A 21214-nucleotide genomic window follows, 5' to 3' on the forward strand; every position below is an offset into this window, starting at 1 on the left:
AAAACTCTGTTCTTTCCACAACACTGTAACAAGTGCTTTAAGGACAAATATTAACCTGAGACAGACCAAAGAACTACATTTCAAAACATGTGCCTAAATTCAGAAATTCTTCCCTGACAATCTAAAAAGGCTATCAGTTTATCTCCCAAAAGAGCCACCTAATCCACATAACATATCTAATTTTGGACAGCTAAAAGGTGTGCTCCATACCATCTCACTGAGTAATTAACAAAAAGCATGCAACTCCCAACAACTTCTGGAGCACAGGCTGATTTTTTTTAAATCATCTATTTGAAGCTCAGAACTTGCCTTCCCAGCAAACAAAGGTCTATGTGGCAGGCTTCCAAAGGAGTCCACAAAAGCTAAAACACCCATAAGGTTACAGAAGTATAACAAATTCCAAACCTGCATGGGCAATGTTTCTATGGGAAAACTCATCCAGCAATCAACCTAGAATAAATCCAAGTACCCCTGCCCCACTCAGCCCTGGAGTAGAATTGTTCCCTCCCCTAGGACCACAGGCCTAGGATTCCACGACTGAGGCCGAGCAGGAGAAACGGCAGGAAAGACAGCATTTGGTACTGCACGAGGTTTCAGAGTTAGGACAGACAGGCAGAGCAGCAGTGGGAGATCCTGATAAGACAGGCAAGACCTACTTGAGAGAGAAGGATGAAAGGCGGGATGGCAGCTGAAAGGAGCTGCGGAAAAGTGTAGGGGTCAGGGTGGGCTGCAGGAAAGGACAAGGGAGCAGGGCCTGCTCCTGGAGCAGATAGATTTTACAAACTTTCCTCCTGAATGCTTAGGAGAGGGGAGGAAAAGAAAAAGAAACCGTGGCGGGATCTTAACACAGCCTCTCTTACTCTGGATACTCTCATTCTCCTTTTCAATAAAGAGAGAAGTGAGTGAAGAGGTCTTGTCCAGATCCTTCTTGATCTCCTAGAGCACAGGGTCTCGGAGAATGGGAACGAACTTAAGAGGAGTATTGTTTCCCCTCCTAGCCAGCATTCACTCTGCTAAAGACTTCGGTGTCAATTCGAACTAAGGGAAGTAAGGGCTCCAGGTACGAGCTGGAACAACTGGTAGGAGAAAGAGAGGAAGGAACCTAAGGAAATTTGAAGCAGGAAGTGGGACGGTGGAAGGCCAGACAAATAAGTTAATAGAACTGCCAACAATTTAAACTATAATAACTGTTCTTAAGTTAGTTAATTTAGAATTAATTCATCTTGACGGTTACCAGTATTTCCTCAGGTCCATTTCACTTTTAAACAAATGAGTATTTGTGGCCATGGCAATATATTGAGGTTTATTACGTGGAAGATATGAAAACATACATTTAAATACATGTGAGATAATTTCCCGCTGCCTTTTCTTTATACAGTGGCAATATAAATCATTTCAGAAAGGCTTTTTTATTTACAGAGTGAGCACTCAGTTACATCATCATCTGTCAATTTTTCTCACCCCAATAGCCCAAATATCATGAGTTATTACCTTCACAAATAAGGAACGATATTTAACTCCTTCTTGGGATTTTAACTATAATGAAAAACTTGCTCATTGAGACCAAACACAGCCTGTCAGGCCTCCAAGTTAGTATTTCAAGCAAAGTTCTGAACTCATACACACACACAAATGCATCTGAGGAGTACAGGACATCTTTTACCTCCAGCCCCTAAAGCTCAGGTTTCCATAAAACAAGGCTACTTAACCGAGCACCCCCCCCCACCCCGCAAACAATTTACATCTTAAAAGATGGCGCAGTAAATCCCAAATTCCCTAATAACGTTTCCACAACTCACAGCCAGGGATAATCAATTCAACAGGTAAACCTAACCAAATATCCAGCTAGAGGATGAGTGCCAGAAACTTAGCATCCATTTTTTCCTCTATTATTTAAGCTACTACTCTTCCAGTGCAACTCTCTCCTCAGCAGAGATAATGGCCAGGAGGCAAGCTCAGCAACACATCAAAGACGCAAGAGCAGAGACCATTAAGGGACAACAGTGTCTATCAGCCCTGCGCTGGCAAGATTTTCCTGCTGTTTCACTGACATATCCCACACTGCCTGGGAACCTGGAAGATCGTTTACTCCAAGCCCCACAGATTATGCTGGATCCCAGAATAGCTGCCGTATTTTCTGCAAACGATAAAGTGGATCTATAAACCTCTGTACTAAATTAAAGAGAAGAAAAACAGCATCTGTTATCAAGTACTCCACTTGTTGGAGAAAGTAGGTGGGTGGGTATGTGTGTATACCTCCAAGCTATGATAAAGCAAATTTAGACCCCTAGAAATAGCTGCTATTTTATTTTAGTAATATAATTTGAAAACTATTCAGGACCAAAATAAACAAAATATTTAATCTCTGAATTACCCCGGGCATGCTGAAACTGGAGGCAAAGTTACTGAAAACATCTGAATTTCACATAGGTCATTATGGGCTGCTAAGAATCCTTACTAATCAGCAGACTTCTGTTAAAATGTTACCTCTAGCTAGAAAATGAACACGAGAAAGAAAAGAAAAACCTTAAGATTATCTTCAACCAAGAACACTGAAATCTTTCAAGATTACCAAAAGAACTAAAAGGTTTCTTTTTAACAGAAATTTTCATTTTCTGAAATTTTTATCAGCACACACACTTATGCAGAATATAGTAGAAAAAGCACATTTTCTAAAATCAGACACACATGAGTTTGGGTTCTAGCTCTGCAATTTACCAGCTATATAAACTCCTCGGGAAAATTACTTAAGAATACAGGAGGTTAGTGTGGTTATCTGTACAGCAGGAATAAAATTACCCGCACAAGGATTATGGGGATTAAATTAAAGGACTATGAGGATTAAATGCAAACATACATAACCCACCAAAACCAGTGACTGAACATACTCAATGCTAGCTCCCTTCACTCCAACACAAACTGTACAGATTTTGCTAATGAAAAATCTATATAATTGAGAAGACTGTGTCAAATCCACACATGGAAGAAAATTCAGAGTGAAAGAACATAGGTTCTGTTCAATTTTAAGATGAAAGTCATATATTTAATATTTATCTTCACTAAGTCTTTCCTTTGATTAAACCAGTCACAAGCAAACGAAGAGTGGGGTAGGTTAGGTTGAAAAACTTCATAGGACACAAGGCTTTAAAGTATGTGTGTGCATTTGCTTGCACTCTTGACACCATCACAAAATTTACTATGGGTGATGATGCCCTTTAAAACACGATAACCCCAAACCAAACTTTCACCTCGAAAACCTTTTCTTTTGATCGAAATATTTCTTCCTTCTTACAAATGTTCTGATAGACGACTGGAAAACATTTACAAGGAAAAGGGGAAAAAATCCCTTCATTCTTCCAAAATGAAAAAGTGAGCAAAAGAAGCACGTTTATCAAATTGTTCTTCTTTCCCACACATTTTTTCCTTTTACAAACCAAAAATAAACACATCAGATGCCGAAATTATTGTCAGATTGACAAATGTCACTGAAGAACACATGGAATTGACATGCCCTGTCTGGACCAAAGGTGACAAGTGTCCTTAAGTAATTTAAATAAATTACGTTTCACTAAGGACAAAAATGCTTTTGTCCTTACTTTGACTTTATATGCACCCTACTTTATATAAAACCCACCTTGTACCCCTCTCCCATCCCCCCAAATCCTGTTTTTATGCACTTCAATGAGCTGGCACACAGTACCAAACTACACAACTCCAACTGGGAATAACTCTAATCTGTCACTGGACCTCAGAGGACTGCTTGTGTGATCTTTGTTAAAGAACGAAGACAATGTTTTCGCCTTACTCCACACCTGCCATCAATTTACAAACCCCTTATAGAACAATTACTATTACTACTAACCTTCCCCCGTATATCTCAACACCCTTAACAGACCGAACCTTGATGCTGATTAGCCCTCATCCCCAAACGCCTTGCTGGGGGCTTGAAGCCCTCCACCGAGGTTCACTCTCCTCAATGTCCAGGGTGCGGCGAGGAAGGACATCATGCCCCCCACCCCCCGTTCTAGGGGAGAGGGCCAACCGAGGCCCCCGGCCACTCCCTCTCTACTCGGCCTCCCGGGGCGTCTGGGGCGGGCGCGCCAGGCCCTGCGCAGACCTCCAGCAGTCCCGCAGTTCCTAGTGTCCGCCGCAACCCCAGGCCGAGCCGAGCCCCCAGGACCCCCGCAGTAGCGCGCACGCCCACCGCCCTGGCGCTGGGTCACCGAGACGACCCCGGCGCCACCCCCGACGCCCAGAATCGGGCAGGTGCCGGGCCCTCCTCAGAGACACTCACCCGGCAGCCGCTGCTCCCGGTCTGCCGCTGCCGCTGCCTCACTTTCTCTCCCGCCGCTTGCTCCCGCGGGGGGGTCCGGGCCGGCGCCGCTTCCCCGCCCGACCCCCCTCGGGTGCGCGCCGCACGGGGACCGGATCCGGTGAGAGGAGGAGGAGCCGCCGCCGCCGCCGCCGCCGCCACCGCCGCCGCTGTCGCTGTCGCTGCCGCCGCCGCCGCCGCCGCCGCCGCCCCCTTTCCTTTTCTCCCTCCTCCCTCAGTGCGTCCCTCCCACCGAGGCCCGCCTCGTATTTCCTGGATCCGGTCTCTGCTGGAGCTTGGTAAGCGCACCGCCGGCTTCAGGACTCCTGTCGGGCGCCGTCGCTCGCCAGACACAAAGATGGCGCCGTCGGAGACAGCCAAAGGCGATGTCGCGAGACTTCCCCCTCCCTAGCCCCTCTACACACACACCCCCCACCGTAACTAGAAGGCGGGGGCCAACTGGGAAAGTGGTCAATTAGAGCAGCCTTAGCTGGCGGGAGCAAACGCTCCTGCAAAGTGAAAATGGGCTGTACCAATTACAGCGGAAGTTATTGCGCCTGCGCAGGGGCAGGGATTGACGCATGCCCAGAACGGCTCCTGAAGTGAGACCCAGTTCTCCGTGTTTTACCAGTTTCCTTCTAGAGGCGCGGGGCGGGGAAGGAGTGGGCGGAGGAACCAGAACTGAAACCCGGGAAAGGGTTGGGCAGGCCTGGTTGAGAAAAGAGGGGCGTGCCCTAAGGCTGGGTCGTCCCTCTAGAGCCCGAACTGCCAATTTGGCGTCCTCGGGAGTCCTCTAACCCTATCCTCCTTCCTCTCTCCCGGTCACGGAGTATTCTTTGCAAAGTCTCAGCTGTCCTTTCATCCTGCTGGCGATTCGCGTTTTTTTATTGAGAGCTCGCTGGCTGCTCGGAGCTGGGTTTGTTGCTGGGAGCCACAGCCCTCCTGTTTCTCACATCAACATCTAAGTTTCTCTTTCGTTTTGGCGCTACGTGAGCTTTCCAAATCGCATACTATTAACAGTTTCCGTTCCTGTTTTATTTTCCTTACTGGGAAAATGCAATGAATTTATTCATTCATTGAAGCGTGTGTTGTTCTGAGTTTCCTGTGGTACTGAGGAAAGGTACATGTGCTCTGTCCTCAAGTGGGTATGGGCCTGGGATGGCTATGGCGGAGAAAATAAACGATGGCAGTTGAGCAGAGTAAATTCTATAACGAAAATAAGTGCAGAGAGGAGTAGCAGGTGCTGGGAAAGGACTGTCATGAAACATGCCAAAGAGAAGATTCTTCTTAAAGATTTTATTTATTTGACACACAGATCATAAGTAGGGAGAGAGGCAGGCGGGGGTGGGAAGCAAGCAGGATCTCTGCTGAGCAGGGAGCCCGAGGTTGCCGGGCTCCATCCCAGGACCCTGAGATCATGACCTGAGCCAAAGGCAGAGGCTTTAACCCACTGAGCCACCCAGGCACCCTCAAAGAGAAAATTCTTGAGGGTAGTCTAACAGGCAGAGGATTTACTTCATGGAATCAGTCAGGGGAATGTTGGGAAACAAACCACCCGATTATTGTAACAAAATTTAATACAAAGAAATGATAATTAGGTAACTGAAAATGCAAGAAGAGAACTCAATATGTGGCAGAGATAGCGACTGTGCTCTAGTGGCCTAGCAGCTACTATGCCTGGAGCTAGGGGGACCTAGGGAAGAGGTTGAGATTATTCAAATTTAGAGAACTAGAAGAGGAGCTGTGTGGAGCTGAAAGTCAGACCTCTGAGAAGGGAACCGGTGTTGGTGTCTCTGATGGATCAGGGCTCAAGATGCTGTTGTCTTCTAAGTGTGGGAAAAACAGCAAACTGGATCCAGCGGCTGCTATGGGAAGGAACTTGCACTGTCCTGAGAGCTGCAATCTCCCTCTGACCTGGGAATGAGAGACATTAGAGTGGAGCTGAACTTGACCCACATCCACCAGCAGAGCAGCTCCCTGTGGAGAGCCACTCATTTTAGAAGCTGGATGTGGTCAGAAAGGAGGCCTTCCACTCCTGTCACCTAACCCACTGTCGTGTTAGCAGGCAACGTCGTGTTAAAACACTGGTTTAAAAAAAAAAAAAAAAACTGTTTTGAGTTCAGGGTTTCATATAAAACAGAGCTGCCTCAGCCCACTCCCAGAGCCATGAGTGAGAAATGTGCATATGTAGTATGGCCTTGAGACTTTCACTTATTAGATGGCAAAAATAGACAAATAACAGCAGCTCTGTTCCACAGAGTGAGCTGGAGTTTGTCTTCTGTCTTCATTCTCCACCATCTCTAGAGTACTGTCCTACCATATTTGGTCCAAAATGGTTCAGTACCACAGTACATTCCAGTTATCAGGAAGGGGAAAATGTACCCATTTCCTTTAAGGGTACAACCCAGAAGTTGTTGACATCATTTATGTCTGCAACCTGTTAGCCAGAACCTATTCACATTAATGTATTTACCTGCAAGGGAGACTGAGAAATGTGTTCTTATTTTCAGTAGTCTCATACTTAACTAAAAATTCCCTGACTTCAGAAAAATGGGTGAGGGGGAGGTGTTGGGAGGTGGAGGTGGGAAACAAGCAGCTTGATAAAATAATCAAAACTCAGAATTTGATTTATGGTTATTTTTTATCCTCTCTCCCAGTTGAGTTCTGCAAGGGCCTTAAAGTCAAAGAAGTGATTATAATCCTCTTTTCTGTTCCTTACACTTCCAGGTCGCCCTCCCCATTTTCCTAACCACAGTTTCTTCTCTAAGGGTGAAGAGGGTGGGAATGGAGGTAGATAATTTCCTGCTGTACAGGTTACAGTCAGAAGATTTTTTTGTCCTCTCTGGACACAGCAGATGCATAAAGTTGGCTCCTTCTCTGCTGGTTGCTTTTGGAGGTTCTTCTTAGGCACCCAGTGAAGATTTGATAGCACATCCTAGGACACATAAGATGCTCTTTCCTCTATCTGGCCTCTCTCTCCATCCCACTCTCTTTTACTTTCTGATGTTGCTAAAAGTCCTCTCTTGGTTGTCCATATCTTCTGTGTGACTGGCATCCAAATGCTGACACTCCATGAAGTGAGTGTGATTCTTCAACCTCCTGGTGTAGTTCTTTGATATGGACTGCCCTTGTGGAATACCCACAGCTTCTTACTGCCAGGATCCCCTCACCCATTGGCAGGGTCTTTGGCAGGGCACAAGCAAGAGGCTCAAGCTCTTTTGCTTTCTGTGACCATCACTCGATCCATAGGAAACACACGTATCTTTGCCATGCTGAGTAAGATAGGCTGTCCTTTCATTGCTGCTTCAGCAAGCTTCCTGTCTTCAAAATTCTTCTAGCAAAAGACAGGCAGCAGTGTCTATGCTGATTCTGCTCTCCAAACTCCAAGGGTATGTGGCCAGCTCTCCCTAAAATTCTCTGTCTTTAGGGACGCTTGGGTGGCTCAGTTGATTAAGAGTCTTCCTTTGGCTCAGGTCATGATCCCAGGGTCCTGGGATGGAGTCCCACATGGGGCTCCCTGCTCATAAGGGAGTCTGCCTCTACCTCTTGCTTTGCCTGCTGTTCTTCCTGCTTGTGCTCTCTCTCTCTCTCTCTCTCTGACAAGTAAATAAATAAATAAAATCTCTTAAAAAAAAAAAGAAGCTAAAATTCTGTCTCCCCTAAAATTCTCAGGTAGCCACAGTTCAGTCAAGCCGTTGGAGTGTCATACATCTTTAAGACATGCCGAACTCAGCTCTCACTTGGCTTTGCCTTCTCAGTGGAAGAGAAAATCTACAATAATCCCTGGGTGATAATAACTAATCAAAATCTCCCTTTTAGTCTTCTCTTATTTCAGCTGGAGGAAGTATTTTGGTTATAGTTCTAGACCCAGTTTTGCTGCCTCTTGGTGAGTCTTTAGGGAAGGGCCTAAAGCTCTCTTTGGAATGTGAGAGAACTTGCATGTGTTTTCTTCTGATGCATCAGATCCATCTATGTATGGTTTCAGATATTTTTGGCCTCATTTGTGTCAATAATCTGTTGCCACATCACAAACCATTCCAAAACATAATAGTCTAAACTAATAACCATTTTATTTGTTCATTATACAGTGGGTCAGTAATTTAAGGATTTTTTAAAAAGATTTTATCTTTTTGAGTCGGCTCAACTGACTGAGCCACCCAGGCATCCCAATTTAAGGATTTTTGATTTTTTTATTTAGTTTTTTTGGGTAATCTCTATACCCGACGTGGACCTTGAATTTACAACCCAGAGATCAAGAGTCACACACTCTACCGGCTGAGTCAGCCAGGTACCCCAGTAGGTCAGCAATTTAGATGGCCTCAGCTGGGCTGCTCTTCTTCTGATCTCACCCAGGGTTACTCATGGTGACAAGAATAGTGGCTCTTCATGGGACTAAAAAGGCCCTCTCTCACCAAGTCATCCCAACTCCACATGGTATGGTCTAAAAGCTAAAAAGTTGTGCTTACTTTGTAGCACATAAACCAAGACCTAAAATGTTAGCTGGACCTTTAATGGGCCCATTTCATTAAGCTTTCTGCTTCTGAGTGAGGAAGCATTAACACCACCACTGGTTCTCATGGTCACGTGCAACTCCTTTGCAGTAACACAATCTGTTGGTTTTAGGCAACACTGTATGGGATACCATGTCAATGGATGACCATTTTGTAAACTCTTGAATGGTAGTCCTGCTGGGGGACCTGTGGATAGGAACGGCAAACTCATAACTAGAGTATGAATCAGTCCTGGAAAGAATGAATTGCTGCCCCACAGTCACACCCACCCCATGTGGAAGAGATCCAAAGTAATCATTTTCTTGAGTGACTGGCTGGTCTCCTTTGAGAAATGGTGCCATACTGCGATTCAGTGTTGGTTTCTGCAGGTGGGGGATTGGGCCAGTAGCAGCTAATTGAGCCTTAGCAAGAGGGAACCCATGTTGGACCTGAAGAGTGAGCCTGGCTTCCATTGACAGGATCCCTTCTTATGGAGCAAGCCTACGAGGAACCTTGTTGGTGATGGACTACTTGGCCTGCCGGTAATCTGGATTTGGGGGTGCCTGCTGTTTATAGGCATTTTCTGGGACCTTGAAGCTGATGGGATGTTGCAGTCCTCTTGTGAGAGAATGAGGTCCCATGAGAGGCTAGGCTGGAGTGCAACTGATCCCTCTGGGAGAAAGGCAGTTCTCTGGTTCTAGTTAGCTTTTTGCCCGCAAACCAGCATCATAATTTCTTGGAATCACTTTCAGACAAGTGTGCTCTTTGTACTAAAATACTCTCTTTAAATTATGTTAATGTTCACTTTAGACCCCTTGATTGATTTTTACCTTGTGATTTGGTGATTTTCAGTGGGAAAGAGGTTCCTTACAACCTAAATTGTTCCTTCTGTTCTACCTCATTATTTTGCTTCCCTCCTAACCTTCAATTTAGCCCTTGTCCCTATACTGGCCAGTACCCTAAGTAATGAGCATGCCAAAGTGCCTTCTGAGCTTGCTGAAAGATGTAAAGGCAGCCAGTTCTAATTGTCCTTATCCTAACCACCAAGAACAATAAGATTTAGCCCTCTTATACCAAGATATCTAAAGAAGAAAAATAAAAGTATGAATTAAGTGCAAAGGACAAAGGAGATAAAGACGCCCACTGCCCAGCACCAGCACCCTTTCACCACCACCACCAACCCCCGCCCCACTTCCAGGGCAGAGCACACTCACTGTCTCATGTTTCAGCATTCTCTGAGTTGGAAGTTGTGATATGGTGATGGATAATGGGATAGTGCTCTTTCTGGAACATGACTCATCTATACTCACCAGCACTCTTTTTAGAACAAGCCAGAGAAATAGGATTGGTCTCGGGCCATCACCTGAACTGGAAGGATATAGTACACTAATCTCAGCAACTCTAGCTGCTGACCAGAATCAAGCCTTTCACATCCCTCCCTTTCCTTGCTAGCCCACATTCCTAACCACCAATGCCCCCATCCAGTGGTCACCTCCCCACTGGTTCATCCCTACCAAGGCTGCTGTCATCTCAGGAGTGGAAACCTATCTCTCTTAATATAGCATAATCAAAATTGGTTCAAAATCTTTTTCTTGGTTAAAGTCAAAGGTTAATTAAGAATTGGAATAAAAGGGTGCCTGGGTGGCTCATTTGGTTGAGCAACTGCCTTCCGCTCAGGTCATGATCCTGGAGTCTCAGGATCGAGTCCCACATCGGGCTCCCTGCTCGGCAAGGAGTCTGCTTCTCCTGCTGACCTCTCTACTCTCACGTGCTCTCTCTCAAATAAATAAATAAAATCTTTTAAAAAATTGGAATAAAAACATTTAGGGTTCCAGTTTTCTTGACTAGTACAAAGTTATCTCTAATCCCTTTTCCCCCAAAAAAGTACATTTCAAATAGAAAACATTCTCAGTATCTACTTCTAAATAAACTCACGGCAACTCTTATTGTATCTTTCCTTAATGCTACATAAGCTCAGTAATGCTCTGAGGGACTCCTAATGCACAGGAGGCCACTTGCCCACCTTCCTCAGCTCTCAAGTTGAGAGAATCATAAATAGAGTAACTTTAAAAAATCTCTTCTCTAGGGATTCCTGGCTGGCTCAGTCAGTACAGCATGCATTTTCATCTCAGGGATTGTAAATTCAAGCCCTGTGTTAGGCAGAGAGGTTCGTTTAAAAAAAAACGTTTAGGGGTACCTGGGTGGCTCAGTCGGTTCATTGTCTGCCTTCGACTCAAGTCATGACCTTGTCATCTCAGGAGTGGAGTTCTAGGATCAAATCCCACATCAGGCTCCCTGCTCAGTGGGGAACCTGCTTCTCCTTCTCCCTCTGCCTGACACCGCCCCCACCTCCTGGCTCATGCTCTCTCTCTGTCAAATAAATGAATAAATAAAATATTTTTTTAAAGTTTAAAATAAGTACAGGGGCACCTGGGTGGTTCAGTGGGTTGAGGCCTCTGCCTTTGGCTCAGATCATGATCCCAGGGTCCTGGGATCAAGCCTCACATCGGGCTCTCTGCTAGGTGGGGAGCCTGCTTCCCCCTTTCTCTCTTTGCCAGCTGCTCTGCCTACTTGTGATCTGTGTCTGTCAAATAAATAAATAAAAGTTTTTTAAAAAGTTTAAAATAAGTACATACATAAATAAAAATCTCTTCTGTAATGAACCAGCTATGTAGATTTGCACAAATACAGTGGATGGGTAACAGTGCTTGGGGAAGAGAGGAGATGTAAACACCATTTTTGGCTAGGCAGGTAGAGGAGAATGAGTGGGTAGGAGAATTAGGAGAAGTTCTTATGGAGTGACCTTACTGAGATTACAGCATTGGTAGAGGGCATTTGTCTCTGTGGTCATGCGCTGAGATCCCCTGTTCAGAGCATTGCACCCATCCCCAAGTGACTGGAGCTATTGATTTCTGACAGGTGACATCTATGTAACTCACTGGGAATTGCCTTTGCTTCAGGGATCTGCCTCACAAAGATTATGCACTTTCCTAGCGGGTGACCCACAGCCAATGACTGACTGAGGAGGAAATACAAAGACTTGGCAACCTTTCATTAATTCGGGATACTCCGAAGGACCATTCTAGCTTCAGAGCTCCTTGTGACATAGGCTGAAGTCTTGGTTGCATTGTCATCATGGGTCAGTGTTTCCTTCTGCCCCATTTTGTTTTCCTTCCTTACTGGTGTATTTCCCAAGAGAATTTCTCAATAAACCTCCTGTACTCAGTTTTTCACCTCAAAATCTCTTTCCAGAGAAGCCCACCTAAGCCCTCTGTATAGAAAATGAATGTATATCCCACTGAGTTGTTTTATTGCCTGGCACTTACCAACCCTGCTAGTAATCATCCCAGATTTCCCTTGGTGAGGGAGGGAAGAGACTACCCCCCTTTTTTAGTTTATGTGCCTCTGATGAAGTTCCTCTACCATCAGCTCCCAGGGGGATCACATTACTCAGTTTTGGCTAATCAGAGCCGCATAATCCTTAAGTCTCAGTAATTGGTTCAGGGGTGGGCATGTGACTCAGGCAGAAAAACTCAGATGCAATAAGACGTTTGTGAGACATCCAGGGAAAACATTCTCACTTTTTCTAGAGGATGCAAGATCTGAAGTTACAGTAGCCATCTCGTGACTACAGAGGGAACTTGTCTAAAGAATGGTAACAACCCAGGGCACCTGGGTGGCTCAGTCATTAAGTGTCTGCCTTCAGCTCAGATCATGACCCCAGGGTCCTGGGATAGAGCCCCGCATTGGGCTCCCTGCTTCTCCCGCTCCGGCTCCCCTCCTTGTGTGCTCTCTCTTTCTGTCAGTCAAATAAATAAATAAATTCTTAAAAAAAAAAAAAGAATGATAACAACCCTAACAAAAGGAAATGAGAGATGAAGAGCGCACGTGAGAGAAAAGGAAACTAGGTTTGGGGATATCCTTTGAATTCCTGTATCATACAGTACTTAAAGCCAGCACAGGGGGCCGGGGTGGCTCACTCGGCTGAGCATCTGACTCTTCATATTGACTTAGTTCATGATCTCAGAGTCCTGGCATTGGGTTCTATGCTCAGATTGGAGTCTGCACGAGATTCTCTCTCTCTGTCTACCTCTGCCATCCCCTTGCTCATGCTCACTTGCTCTCTAAATAAATAAATAAATAAATAAATAAAATCTTTAAAATAATTTTAAAAATTAAAAAAAAAATAGCCCTGTCTCCTATACCATTCAGTTACATAAACTAATACCTTTTGTTTTCTGCATAAGCCTGTTTAAGGTAAATTTTCTATTGCTTGCAAACAAAAGATTCTAAACTGACATACCATAAGTGAATGAGTATAAGAAATGAATAGTTGGGGGGTGCCTGGGTGGCTCAGTGGGTTAAAGCCTCTGCCTTTGGCTCAGGTCACGATCCCAGGGTCCTGGGATCAAGCCCTGCATCAGGCTCTCTGCTCAGCGGGGAGCCTGCTTCCCTTCCTCTCTCTCTGCCTGCCTCTCTGCCTACTTGTGATCTCTGTCTGTCAAATAAATAAATAAAATCTTAAAAAAAAAGGAAATGAATAGTTGGAACACTCAAGACTATGATTGAGATGGGGAAGGCAAGTTAACCATAAATATTTATATTCTGTGTTGATAAAATGAATCCTATCTTTTCTTAGAACTTTCAGGTTTCAATATATAACCTCTTGAGACCTAAGGGCTCCAGAAGCATCTGTTAAATTAAATATAATTCTACAAAAGGAAACAGACCTGGAGTACCAAGGTGGCACAGTGAGTTTGAACAAAGACAAGATTTAAACTCCTCCTCACCAAATGTTAATGATTTATGGATTAATACAGTTTACAAAATATGGTAACTGAGAATCTTCTTTGTTCTTGTGAGGACAAGGCCAACCCCACAAGACAGCTAAACAATGGCTTCTGGATGGTCTTGAGGACTTTCTGAACCACAGAATTCCCTCTTCATAATAAACATGTGTAGGGAAGGAATAATTTTATTCTACTCATCAAGCTTCTTCTAGCTGGCCCAAGAATTAAATTGACATAACAGAGTAATGGGGGAAAATGAACTTTAATTACATGTCCGTGGAGGACCAATAATAAAATTGAGACCTCAAAAGAATGACCAAGGCAGAGTTTTCATACCTTTTTTTAAAGGTTTTGTTTATTTAAGTACTTGCTATACCTGACATGGGACTCGAACTCAGAACCCAGAGATGAAGAATCACACAATCACCCAACTGAGCCAGCCAGACACCCCAGTTTTTATGCTTTTTAAACAAAGAACCAATCAATTTGGGAGAAAGTGACCAGACAAAGAAAATATATGTTTGGGAGTTTCAGTTAATAAGGAATCTTCAACAGGTTTTGGGCTGGGTAGAAAATTAGTGGAAGTAACCGAGTTTCTTTAGACAGGCTTCCTGGCTCTGAATTCCCTGTCTCTGATGATAAGGGTGTTGCTTTGCCTCCTGGTACTGGAAGGGCATCTGTCACATCAGAGATTTACTTTCTGCCGTCTGGCAACAAAGGCCAGGGTACGCTGGCTGTTTCTCAAGTAACTTTATTTCTATTTATTTCTTTATTTTTTAAGATTTTATTTATTTATTTGACAGAGAGAAAAACAGCAAGAGAGGGAATGCAAGAAGGGGGAGTGGGAGAGGGAGTGGGAGAGTGCTCCCGCTAAGCAGGGAGCCCCAAGACACAGGGCTTGATCCCAGGAACCTGGGTCCGTGCTGAAGACAGAGGCTTAACGACTGAGCCACCCAGGAGCCCCTCAAGTAACTTTAATTCATAGATTTAAAAAAATTGTTTTAAGTGGGGTGCCTGGGTGGCTCAGTGGGTTAAGCCGCTGCCTTCGGCTCGGGTCATGATCTCAGGGTCCTGGGATCGAGTCCCGCGTCGGGCTCTCTGCTCAGCAGGGAACCTGCTTCCCTCTCTCTCTCTCTCTGCCTGCCTCTCTGCCTACTTGTGGTCTCTCTCTGTCAAATAAATAAATAAAATCTTTAAAAAAATTGTTTTAAGTAATCTGTACACCCAACGTGGGGCTTGAACTCTGGACCCCAAGATCAAGAGTCACATGCTCTATTGACTGAGCCAGAGAGGCGCCATTTAAGTAACTTTAATTCAAAATAATCAATATGCCAGGGGCGCCTGGGTAGCTCAATGGGTTAAATCCTCAGCCTTCAGGTCAGGTCATGATCCCAGGATCCTGGGATGGCTCCCCATATCGGGCTCTCTATACAGCGGGGAGCCTGCTTCTCCCTCTCTCTCTGTCTGCCTCTATGCCTACTTGTGATCTCTGTCTAATAAATAAATAAAATCTAAAAAAAAAATCAATATGCCAAAATGGCACATTTTGGGGCAGACGGCCTTTGGTATCACAGATGGACTAGTACCAAGAAATATTTGACAGATGGAAATTGAAGTTAAGAGAATTGCCCAAGGTAATAAGTAACTGGACCAGTCAATATGGGACTTTGAACCTCTCTTCCCAAATGTAATAACCTATCTGCCAGAAACAGCAAGTGTCATTTACTCATGTCTTAGGAATTCATTCATTGTTTGACATATTATTGAGTCAGATTCTGATGATACAGAGACGAATAAGACAAAGTCCTTGGCTTCAAGGTATTTCTAGTCTATTTGAGAAAAATGTCACATAAACAAATAAGCATAATAGAATGATGCAAATGAACTTATAGTTCATACCTTTGATGTTCTAGAAGCTGTGGTCTAGAGGAAGTGTTTGGCATAGTGGCGACCAGGAAAAGTTGCAAGAAGGAGACGATTGTCTGGGAAGAGTGTCCCCAAAGAGGTCATGTGTAAAACTCATAATGAAAATGAGTAAATATATGTTCAGTTATTATAAATGAAATCATAAATATACAAATTAAAGTTTATCGTTATTTCAATTTTACCAGGGTGAAATTATGTATTGTTATGTATTGTTTTAAAATTATGTATTGTTTAAAAACTTCTTTTCATATCCAAAAAGGTTATTTGTTTCTTCTCAAGTCTTCTCCCAATCAGCGAGTAGTAATGTCACAAGAATTCTTTTTAAACTTCTCATTCTGTAATTTTCTGACCAACCATCGCGAGTCTAGAGGTGTGGGAGGGACTATCTAGGAGATGATAAATCAGGGTGCGCGGGAGTAGATCCTTGTTATATTGTGATTTATAATAAGAGATACATATTTGGTCTGTATTCCCATTCCTGGCATAAAGAGCCTAAAATCCTTGGAATTCCCAAGCCTTAAGAGCTATGAAAGTGCCTTTGTTATTCATAACAAGCTCTTTTCAACCACACCTGAGTTTGTGTCAACTAGGTAACTTTTGGAAAACCCCTAAGGATAGGAGCTGGTTGCCTAGGGAACCAGCCTTGTAATTAAAGGGCTGGCACTTTCAGCCCCATCCCCAAACCTCTGGGGAGGGGAAAGGGGCTGGAGGTTGAAATAATCACCAATGGCCAATGATTTAATCAATCGTGCCTTTTTAATGAACCCTCCATAAAAACCCCAAAGGAGAGGACTTAGAGAGCCTCTGGGTTGGTGAACATGTGGGGGTGCCACAAGGGGGTGAATTGCAGAGAGGCCATACAAGCTCTGTGCTTCTTCCCCATACCATGCCCTACACATATGGCTATTCCCTCTTGCTTTTCCTGAGTTAAAGCCTTTTATAATAATCTGGTGATCCAGGGGCGCCTGTGTGGCTCAGTGGGTTAAGCCGCTGCCTTCAGCTCAGGTCATGATCTCAGGGTCCTGGGATTGAGTCCCACATCAGGCTCTCAGCTCAGCAGGGAGTCTGCTTCCCTCTCTCTCTGCCTGCATCTCTGCCTACTTGTGATCTCTGTCAAATAAATAAATAAAATCTTTAAAAAAAATAATCTGGTGATCCAGTAAGTAAACTGTTTTCCTAAATTCTGTGAGTTGCTTTAGCAAATTAATTGAATCTGAGAAGGGGGTGATGAGAGCCTCTCATCTCAAGCTGGTTGGTCAGAAGCACAGATAGCTAACTGGGTCCGTGACTGGTGTCTCCAGTGTAGAAGGGATAGTCCTGTGGGATTGAGCCCAGAACCTGTGGAATCTGCTGATATTTCCAGGAAGATAGTGTCACTGATTAGAACTTAATCATATGATTACATCTAATTCCACATGCCCAGGAAACAGGTTAGATAGAATGTATTGTGTCCGACAGCTGGTAGGCTCCACCACAGTAGTGTATATAAAATCTTTTTGTAGATTTTGCTTAGTTATTATAATAAACATTTTCAGTATTTCTTCATAGCCTTCATTATTGTAGATTTTATTATTGTTCAAAAATATTTGCTGCCCGGGATGCATGGAAGCCTCAGTCGGTTAAGCATTCGCCTTTGGCTCAGGTCATAGTCTCAGGGTCCTGGGATCGAGTTCCTCACTGGGCTCCTTGCTTGGTGGAGAGTCTGCTTCTCCCTCTGCCTGCCACTCCCTTTCCTTGTGCTCTCTCTCACTCTTGCTCTCTCTGACAAATAAATAAACAAAAGCTTTCAAAAAAATTTGCTGCCCCTTTTCGGGGGAACTCTTTGTACAGAGCTACTTCCTGGTGGGCCTCCCTGTAACAGTAGTTTTCTGCATCCCTGAGAGAAGCTTGGTCATATGACTTGCTTTGGCCAGTGGAATCTGAGCAGAAATGACAAAACCCACATCTGACCTTAAGTTTTAAGAGCCATTACATTAACCTGTCTTGCTTTTTTTCTACTGCCTTGACCCCAACACGAGCTGATCTTTCCAACTGGGATCTGGGATGAAACAGAGCTGCAGAGTGACAAACCTGAGATAAATCAGAGATTTGGGGATCATCTGTTACTGGGGTATAATCAAGCAAAAGCTGACTGATGCAATGATTATAATGGCTGCATAATACTCTACTGGGTTATAGATTCTAATTTTTTAGTCCATTTTCCTAATCTTGAACATTTAGATGGTTTCCAATGTTCTGCCATTATAAATCATGCTACAATGGGCATCTTTGTGCACATTTTTGTTATTGTTTATAACAAATTCTTTCTTTAGGCTACATTTTCAAGGATAGAAAACTGGGCCAGCATGTACGATCATCAAGATTCCTCTTATTCTGGGAAGCCTGGGTGGCTAAGTTGGTGCTGCTCTGGGTTCAGGTCAAGATCCTGGAGTCTTGGGATCGAGTCCCACATCAGGCTCCTTGCTCAGTGGGGAACCTGCTTCTCCCTCTGCCTCCTGCTCCTCTTGCTTATGTTCTCTTTCCCTCTCTCTCTCTGACAAATAAAGAAAATCTTTTAAAAAAAGAGGAAATTGACTTTATAATAATGGAGAAGCTGAAAAGTTTATGGTGAACTAACTCAAAGATTGGCAATAGTAGAAAGATGCCGCCACCAGTAGGGATGGAAGGACACTTGGATGAGGTAGTGTTACCAAAGCTCAGGGGTGCCTGGGTGGCTCAGTCAGTTAAGCGTCTGCCTTTGGCTCAGGTCAGGATCCCAGGGTCCTGGGATCAAGCCCTGCATGGGGCTCCTGCTCAGTGGGGAGTCTGCTTCTCTCTCATACTCTCCCTGTGCCCATTCATGCTCTCTCTCACTCCCTCTCCCTCTCAAATAAATTAAAAAAATCTTAAAAAAAGATTACCAAAGTTCAGAAACCAGGGCCATCTGAAGAGAACTAGAATCACAGCTAGGTAGGCATGGTCAGAACTGTCCATTATTATTATTTTTGGCAGGAAGCCTGCTTCTCCCTCTGCCTGTCCATTATTTTTCATTTTACATTTCATATTGCTTGAAGTTGCGGAAGTTATCATTCCGACACAAAAGTGAAAAATACTCCATTCTAGTTTCTAGAACTAGATTATGATACGTAATTGCCTATGAATAAGTTAATAAGTTTGGCTGTATATAACAGATAAGTAAAATCTCTTCTGTAAAAGACTAGGCTAGTATGGTGCTTTCTAGTGTCAGGAAACCAGATTCCTTCCATATTGTTCTGCCATCTATAGAATGCTGCACAGTCTCCTGATCCCAGAGGGCTCTCTACCACCTTCATACTCCAGCTAATGGGAAGTGGGAGAGGGGAAGACTCACGCCTTCCCTTTAAGGGCACCACCTGAAAGTTACCTACCGCATGCCCTCTCACATCCCATTGGCTAGAAGTTTTCATGACCACATCTAATTACAAGGAAGGCTGTAAGTGAAGTGCTTATTTTAGGGAGCTACACACTCAGCTCAAAATTCTATTATGATACAAGGGGAAAGTAAATTTGGGGGGAAACTCTTGGCCCCTGTCGTTCTGATTTTCTGGACACACAAACATCTCTGTGTACACTTCTTCCCACACACAAGAGCACACGCATTGCTAAGGGAGAGAACTCCCCCATACAATCCCATTGCTATCGAAGGGAAGCAGATTATGCCATCCTAAAAGAGGCCCCTCTGTCACCGATCATCTTGAGAGCTAGTTATTTTTAAGAAACTGCAGATTACTGGAGAAGCTCTGAAACCCAGTAGAGGTTACTCTTTTGTAAGGGACATTTATCTTTCAGGGCAGTTGGGTGGCTCAGTGGGTTAAGCGGCTACTTTTGGCTCAGGTCAGGATCTCAAGGTCTTGGGATTGAACCCTGCGTCTGGCTCCCTGCTTGGGGGAGAGTCTGCTTCTCCCACTCCCACTGTACCGGCACCACTCCCTCCAGCTCGTGCTCTCTCTCTCAAATAAAGAAAATCTTTTTTAAAAAGGAGAGAGAGACATTTACCTTTATAAGGGAAATCTCTGTAGGCATAGATCCTTCTGTCCCAGAAAGAGGAGGATGACTAAAACCAGAAACTTGTGGGTGCCTGGGTGGCTCAGATGGTTAACCGTTTCCTTTGGTTCAGGTCATAATCCCTGGGTCCTGATATCAAGCCCCGTTTTGGGCTCCCTGCTCTACGAACCTCTCCCTCTGCCCATCTCGTCACCTCTCCCTCTGCTTGTTCTCTCCCTCAAATAAATAAAGAAAAAAATCTTCAGGAAAATAAAATAAATCCAGAAACTCTTAGCAGTGGTGAAGGGGAAGACTTCAATCTGCCTAATTACCTTACCTGCATTTACTGTGCTTTTTCCAGTCTCCTCCCATTAAATGGCATCCCCTTTCCCCCAATGTCTTTCTTTTATTTTTGTCTGAAGGTATTTAAGCACGTGGTTTGGGCCATTCCAGGGAGTTACTCAGTCTTCCTGGGTCTCTCCCATGTGTACAGGAAGTACATGTTATTAAACTTATGTTTGCTTTTCTCCCGTTAATCTCTCTCTTATTACCGTGGGGGTCTCAGCCAAGAACTGAGACGAGTAGAGAGAAAATGATTTTTCCTTCCCCACACTTGCATACGTTTCGAAATTCAGGATCTCTGAGGGATGTGTGATCCCCTGTGTGAGGTTCAAATTGTATCTTCTTGTGATCCTGCAATATGTAAGAAATAAGACAAGTGATGTGTGCCATCCACAGCATCACGGTAGAGCAGGTGCAGGGTGACAGTAGAAAAGGTGCTACTGGAAAGACCAATGTGACAACACTTGGCTGCTGGCCTTTCCTGGTGATTATTGGATGGAGACCAACTGGCTTGGAAATGCAAAAGCTCCATGCCTGAGCACTGAGTCACCTTCCTCAGTTAGCTCCTCTGATAGCCCTTAGCTCTGCTCCCTTCAAGAAAACCCTCATCCGTGTCCTCTCTGGCCCTCCAGAAGCTTCATTTCCATTGATTGCTTGTGGCCACATTCGCAGTGGGCCTCTCTTGGGGATGGGTTCGCTTTCACCATCCATTCTTTGCTGAGCAGTTTGGGGGCCTTGAAACTGCCTGAGGTGGAGAGGAACAGAATTTGCCACCCCCAAACATGCTTCTGCGGCATAAGGATTATTTGGGGCCGGGTATTTTCAAAATACTGCAGACCCGGAAAAAGCTGGGAACACCAAGTAGAAGTTACACTTTTGTGAGAGACCTTTACACGCCTTAGGGGAATCTGGATTTCTAAGGGTGGCTCCCTCCTTGTTCCTGGAAGAGGTGGTTGACTCCCTATCTCTACAAACTGTCATCCCGGGAGAAAGCAGGGATTTAAGTATGCATAACGGCTACACCCTTGTTTACCGAGCCTGGTCTGATAGCCTCCCAGAACAGACTCCCCACCCCCAACATATTTTGTCTTTTGCAGAAGCTGGTATTTAAAGTGATGGCTGCAGCCATTCCGGGGAGTTACTCACTTTTCCTGGGTCTCTGCCATGTATACAGGAGGTATGTATGTCATTAAACTTGTTTGTCTCTCCTATTAATCTGGGTTTTATTATAGGGGGAGGGGGATCTCAGCCAAGAACCTCAAAGGATAAAGGGAAAATTATTTTTCCTTTCCTGTGCAGGAGCTCATCATCACAGGCATTTGCAAACCAGCCTTTTGGTTTCTTTGGCTTTC

General features: G+C 44.4%; 1 protein-coding gene across 3 annotated transcripts in view; it reads right to left on the reverse strand.

Moving 5' to 3' along the window:
- The window catches only part of TAB3 (TGF-beta activated kinase 1 (MAP3K7) binding protein 3), an 87890-nt gene extending 83510 nt beyond the window's left edge, over positions 1 to 4380 (reverse strand). For all 3 annotated transcript variants that reach the window (XM_032329926.1, XM_032329927.1, XM_032329928.1), the window contains exon 1: positions 4295 to 4380. The gene's annotated coding sequence lies outside the window, so the exon portion shown is untranslated. The remainder of the gene's footprint in view (positions 1 to 4294) is intronic.
- Positions 4381 to 21214: the final 16834 nt, after the last annotated feature.

The sequence above is a fragment of the Mustela erminea genome, chromosome X, assembly GCF_009829155.1.
Source record: "Mustela erminea isolate mMusErm1 chromosome X, mMusErm1.Pri, whole genome shotgun sequence".
NCBI classification, from domain to species: Eukaryota; Metazoa; Chordata; class Mammalia; order Carnivora; family Mustelidae; genus Mustela; species Mustela erminea.